The sequence below is a fragment of the Pinus tabuliformis genome, chromosome 9, assembly GCF_031772625.1.
Source record: "Pinus tabuliformis cultivar Carrire ecotype Pingquan chromosome 9, CPIR1, whole genome shotgun sequence".
Classification (NCBI taxonomy): Eukaryota; Viridiplantae; Streptophyta; class Pinopsida; order Pinales; family Pinaceae; genus Pinus; species Pinus tabuliformis.
In genome coordinates this window covers 486,536,429-486,543,591 of record NC_142307.1, presented here as the reverse complement: position 1 = coordinate 486,543,591, position 7,163 = coordinate 486,536,429, and positions in this window count along the sequence as shown.

The following is a 7,163-nucleotide window of genomic DNA, read 5'->3' as shown; positions in this document are numbered from 1 at the left end:
CCAGGTAATCCACATCACTTTACTCTTGCATTTCAACCGTTTGAAATTTGTTTTTAGGTTTATATTTTGATTCTTTAGGAAGAAATTTGTTTAAAACTTCGCTCGCGGGGGTCCGCAGGCGCGGAATGCGAAACCTGCGGACTCCGACTTTTTCGTATGCCGGAAAAAGCCAAGGGCTCGCACCCACTGTTTAGGCAGAGTGCAGACCTACGCACTGTCTCTAACTAGAGAGTGTGGTCCCCGTGGCATATATTCTAAAATTCCAAATTCTTCAAATTTTTGCCCAAAAACTTCGATTTAAAATGTTCTGATCCACCTTTTCTTTCAATGTAGGGTACAAACCATGCTTAGCTGGCGGGAACGGGAGCACGAAGATGTGGACCTTGCCACAATCAATCATCAACCTTCAATTGATGCAGTAAAGCATGCAGGTTATTTAAATTCTGGGCCATACCTGGCATGAGGGCCCAGGTAGACTTTCTGCAGTGGTTGGTAGACAGGTGAAATGTACAGGACCAGTGTTTCATTATTGGTGGCCACCAGCTCAAAATCGAGCCAAAGGAAATTTACTTTTTAACTGGTTTGCCCAAGAGAGGTGAACAATTGACTCTATTCGGGACTAGGCCAGGTGGCCAGTCTGTCGATAGCCTCCGGCTAGAGTTTTGTAACGACCAAACCAAGGACAAAGGGGTTGACATCAAAACCATCTCCCATCCTGAACTCAAATTGATTGCATTTACTGTCACCAGACTCTGCGGAAGCACAACACTGCATATGGCCACCGGATCCCAAATGCGGATGGCAGTAGACTGTTTTCGAGGCACCGTCTTCAACTGGTGCGAGGCTGTGTTGGCTAATGTAAAAGGCCAACTGACTAGAGCAAAGAACGGACAGCTGAAAAACTTTGGATATGGTTTCTTAGTTGTGAGCTTTGGTCTAGAGAGGGTCCCAATGTTGGTCCCACAACATCTTTCCGTTGAAGTTGGACTTCCCCGAGAGCCCAAGCTGATGCGTTGGGTTGCAGTTATGGCCCGTCATCCTGAGGAGGGTTCAGAGGTTGTTCGATTTCCTCCTGAGTATTTTCATTGGTTGGAGAACCAAGTTTTTGCGATTCAGGATTTTCCTTATGCTGGGATGGATTATCGTGGTGACCCAGACATGGCTCTTCCACCAGGAGAGAAATGGGATGACTCAGGTAAAATAATTTTCAACATTTTCTAATTTAATTTTTTGTTTTGTTTTTAAATCGTCCCAAAATTGATAGTAAAAAGTTTCAAATGCAGATTTAGGTCCATGGCGACCAGCCACTCTCCAGCCCTATGAGAGGAAACAACCAGCTGTAGCAACACCAGCCCCACGAGACAAATCTACAAAGACCCTGGCCGAACTGGAAAACCATCTAGAGTGTTTGACAGCAGACATTCCAGAGACTAGCATAGATGACATTCCTCTTAGGCTACAACGCTATGTGATTGGGGTCCCAGGACCTTTCAGGAGGTTCCTTTGTAGGGTGGCCTGTACAGTGGTTTCTTATCGTGATCATCACCAGTGATAGGATGATCGCCTGTTGTAGACTCATATGACATTTTTTCTTTTTGTACTACCATTTTTGCCGATCATAAGGTGTTTTCAACCTATGATCGAAGACGATGTATATATGACACACTTCTATGCTATGCTATATCACTATTACTGGCTATCTTGTAAAACATGTTATGGAATGTTTTTAAATTTAATGTTTGGTTATTGCAAATGTATACTTAACATTCGAGAAGCAATTGCATATGCTAATGTATTTAAATATCTTGGAATATGTTGATATTCAATATAGTCAAATTCACGTTCCAAGAGACGAACTCTCAAAAACAATCTTAATAACACTGGATTTCTAATGGCATAAACTCTATTAAGTTGCAATACAACGAGTTCAGAATCTAACCTTACAATCAAACTCCGAATCCCAAATGAGATGGATTCAGATAATAACTCAATCACTGCACTATACTCTGCAATATTGTTTGTTGTTTGATCGAGGCTTACCCCATGCATAGATACCAACTCATCAGAGGGTGAATAGATAACCCAAGCTGCGGAAGAAATATTTCGTGTATTACGACAAGCACCATCAGCGAAACCAATGTATGTTTGAAGAGACGTCGACATCTGCAATATCAAGAGTAAAATCAAGATAAGCAGGAATAATGACAAAAACACTCTCTAAACTAAGCACACTTTTCTAATCTAAAACACACCAGCTAGAAAGAAAACTAATATAACTAAAATCTCCACACCCAGATTTAAGCATAATATCTCTTCAGGTAAAGACCATTTATGGGCTTTCCTAAAGAGACACCGTCAAAGTCTACCAATTCATAGGCCCCTTTTGCCAGCTTTCGCTTAACAACATAAGGACCATGCCACATGGGTACGAATTTTCCAGCGCCTAACTTATCATTTGCTTCATCATACAGTAAGACTAGGTCTCCTTCCGAAAATTACGAGGTGTAACATTTCGATCGTACTGAGCTTTAATACGTTTGGCATGAATTTCGATTGCTAGTGCAACATCACGTCGATTCTCATCTAGCTGAGCCAAGTACAACAAATGTTTCTTCTCTTCGGAAGTGGCTGGAAGTAATTCTATGGCCATTTGCAATGACAGGATTTTGCATTCAATGGGTAACACAGCTTCCAAACCGTAAAATAGTTGGAAAGGAGTGAAACCAGTTGATGTTTTTACTGAGGTTCGATATGCCCAAAGTGCTGAAAATAACATGTTATGCCAATTCGAGCTATGAATCCCAATGATTCGTCGGATCATAATGACTAGAACTTTGTTGATGGCTTCAACCAGACCATTAGCCTGTGGGTAATATGGAGTAGAACTATCATGATGCAGGCCAAGCTGATCTGTTAGTTCAGTCATCATAATATCTCGAAAATGACGCCGATGTTCAGTGATAATCGCTTGTGGAACACCAAACCTAGCAATTATATGATTGAAAATGAAAATCACAGCAATTTTGTCGTCTGCCGAAAATGTAGGCATCGCCTCGGCCCATTTGGTAAAATAATCTACCGCAAGGATGATATACGCATGCCCCCGGTCGAGTGAGGGTTACATGTAATAAAATCGATACCCCATTTCGTAAAAGGACCGACGACAATTATAGGGTGGAGAGGAGTAGGTGGAGCACACATCTTTCGATCAAAAATTTGGCAGTTGTGGCATTTTCGGACCGTGTCAATACAATCTTTAAACAAAGACGGCCAGAAATAGCCAGCGCGCAATATCTTTTGGGCTGTGGCAAACCCAGACATATGACCGCCACACGCTCCAAAGTGACAGTCATTTAGAACCCTTTCAGCTTCCTCATGAGTTAAATAACATCGGAAAACAGAGTCCACCCCACAACGATAAAGTGTATCTCCAATAATTTTGTATTGTTGGGATTGGAATCATATTTTCCGACGCTGAGATCTTGAAATTTCAGGCCAAAAGGATTGGGTTTGGAGATAAACTATGATATATCCATACCATGGATCAAGAGTGCTGATAAGAAACAAGATTCGTCCGTAATGGGCTCTTTCGCCACAGTTTCAGTATCAGCACGCAGGAAGTCACACATCAACTCCGCAAAAACTAAAGATTTCTTTGACTTAGATTTTTCAAACTCCAAGTCAAATTCCTACAGGATAACAATCCATTTGGAATACTTGCCCCCCAGCAATTGTTTTTTCAAAATATAGATCATAGGGTTACAGTCGGAAATTACAGTAGTTTTGTGTAGTAAAATGTAATGACGAAAACGTTGGACAACTTGAACAGCGTCCAAGGCCAATTTCTCCACATGTGAGTATTTTAGCTCAGTTGGATTCAAGGTTCGACTAAGGTAATAAATCACATGTTCACTATCGAATTCATCTTCCTGAACTAATACCATCCCAATGGTGGAATGAGAGGCGGTGAGATATAAGAAGTAGTCCTGGTTGTAGTTGGGAGGATGCAATAACGGTGCATGGGTCAACGCGTGTTTTAGTGCATCAAAAGATTTTTCAGCTATCTCATCCCAAAAGAATGGAGTATTCTGTTTCAACAACCTGGTAAAACCATTTGTTATCTCAGCGTAGTTAGGAATGAATCGATGTAAAAAGTTTGCTTTCCATTGCAAACTTTGGAGTTGGCAAAGAGTCGAAGGAGGAGGAAATTTGACAATAGCTTCAACCTTCGAGGGATTGACACGAATACTGGCTTTTGAAACAACAAATCCCAGTAACCAACCTGTTTCTATACAGAAAACACATTTGTGTGGATTCAACCTAATTCGATAATGCCTACACCTCATAAAGATTACTCGTAAATGAATGAGATGATCGGCTCTACGTAATGAATGAGCAGGTAAATCATCGAGATAGGGTTGCACAATGTGCTTGATGTCATGAACCACGTAAGACATGGCTCTTTGAAAAGTTGCTCCGGCATTCTTGATCCCAAAAGGTAATTTTCAATAAGCAAATGTCCCCCATTGACAAATGAAAGCCGTTTTTGGTTGATCAGCAGGTAGAACGTTAATTTGATTGTAACCGGAAAAACCATCCATAAAGGAGAATATTTCGCTGTTGGCACAATCATCAATGATTTGATCAATATAGGGATTCGGATAATTGTCTTTTGGACATGCTCGATTAATATCCCTATAATCGATACATATTCTTATTGTTCCTTGCTTTTTATTAACAGGAACAATATTCGATACCCAATCCGTTAAGGGAAATGGATAAATGAAGCCTGCTTTAAGTAATTTTTCTACGTCTGCTTTAATAGCAGCAGCTTTTCGCGGATGAATTTGACACAAACGTTGCCAGACAGGTTTAGCATCCGGGTAAGTTTTGATTTCATGAAAAATAATTGCTGGATCAATTCCTGGAATTTCTTCATATGACCAGGCAAACACATCTCGGAATTCTTGAAATAGGGCATTATATGTTTGAAGTTCATTTTCCGTACAAGAGGCACCTATATGAATGTTTTCAACAATTCCAGGTTTAACCGAAATGTCGATAGGAAGTGTTTGAGAAATATTTCCTAAATTTAACTCAGAATTAGGATTTTGCAATGGATTCTGAGGTTCTTTGACATAATCAGTCGTAAAAATATATGAAAAATCATTTTCAAAATGATCAATCTCAGCTGAAAACGAAGATCTATGATGAAGATCTTCCCATGGTAAATCATCAACAGACAAAATTTCACGAATCTGCTCATCAGTGTGAACAATTTCGGAAAACGTTGTTGAATCTGAGCTTGATGTTGAAAGTGATTCTTCATGGACCACATTCATTAGGTCAATTTCGGTTGAAGAAGGATCGGAAAATGACTGTACAGCCTGATATGCAATTTCATAGGGACTCAAAGGCATAGCATCACCAAATGAATCCATCTCAGATTCGGAAGGTAAGATCCAAGGATCATCATATACAATAGTGTCTGATGAAATCATATGAATGGTTGCAGTAGAAGGTGATACGTTGGGAGGAGGAAAGGAAAAAGTTCCTAGTAAACCAGAATCTTTAACTAATCCTACTCCAACATCCTTATAAGGGATAGTTGTTTTGCCGACATGCTGGATACTTTCAGAAGAGGCTGGGTCGGATGAAAAATAAGTTAGCTAGTCTATTGTTACGATCTTTCCATTATGAGGAAACTTAATAAGCCCAAAGACCGATGAAACAATAGCAGTCATAGCGTAAGACCAACTACGACCCAAGAGAAGGTTGTAATCTAGAGGGGCATCAACCACTTCCACATCTAGATTAATAGTTTTTCCTTCAACCCCTATAGGTAAATCCTGTAGAATTCCAAAAGGATGGAACCCACGGCCATCAAAAGCCTTTAGAATTGTCGGGGATTGATTAAGTGTAGGAGAACCAAGCGATCTCCAACAATGGATTGACATCATACACGTTGAAGCTCCCTCATCAATTACAGTCCTATAACAAGGTCTGTTTTTGACTAACACTGGAATATGGAAAGCCATTTGATGAGGTAACTGAGGTGTACTATTTTCTAAATTGAAGATTATAAGGTTCAAGTCCTGAATATCAACAACTCCTATAGCCGACAATAACAATTTACGCTGTGCTGGACATGATTGCAGCACCTCCAAAGCCGACATTGCTGAAGGTGAAATGGTTAAATCTTCAACAATGTTATAGTTCTGAGCAGCTCTCGCATGTGAATTGAAAGCTGACTTTCGAAGTATACCCTTGGCGGGTGGTTTGATTACCAAGTCTGGGTTAGGTTTCTTGATCTGTAGCGGATCGGAACTGGGAGTTGAAGTTGATGGGTTCGAATTAGAAGATTCTGCTTCTTTACCACCAACAGGACTTTTACTTCCATAATCTTGCGATTGAGTCGCAATCCTAACATGGGACATCATCATTATGTGTTCTTCTAAGGAATTTGAGGAAGAACCTATCATCTTACTGTCTTGACTAGGAAAAGGATTCTTCAAAACAGCAGGCGTTTGAAAACCTTTGACAATTTTCGCAACCTCAACGCGATGAGGGCAGTCTCTTGTAAAATGCTCTTCATCACAAATGAGACAAGGATAACGAGGTTTACGTTTCTCATCAGTAGATTCCGTTTTATCTGGTTTCTCTTTCGAATTTTTATCTGATTTATTTTTCTTCTTCCCCTTCTTTTTACTGTCGGTTTTTGATTTGGCCGTAGATGACTCTACGACATGAATATCGGCAGAAATTTCCGCGGAAGAGTCTCCTGTCGGGGAATCTGGTAAAGTTATGATAGGAGAAGAATTCTTGGAAGATTTCTTCTTACTTTTGGTGTTAACTGTACCAATCATATCGTCAGTGGCATGAGACCTTGAAGGAGCTGTAGTTATTTGATTTTGTTTAGGAAGGTCGGGGATTTTCTCGTGTAAAGTACCCGACTGCATATAAACGAGGTCAAGGTACTAAGCTTGAGAAATTACTTGCTCTTCAGTAACGATTCCTGCCTTAGATACATCCTCAGTGATTTTAGGTAATAATGATTTAACAAACCATTCTGCTAAGATCTGATCCGAAATAAAAACTTTCACTAAACGCCGTCGACATCTCCATTCATGAATGTGATCTGAAATATAAGTGGACATTGACTG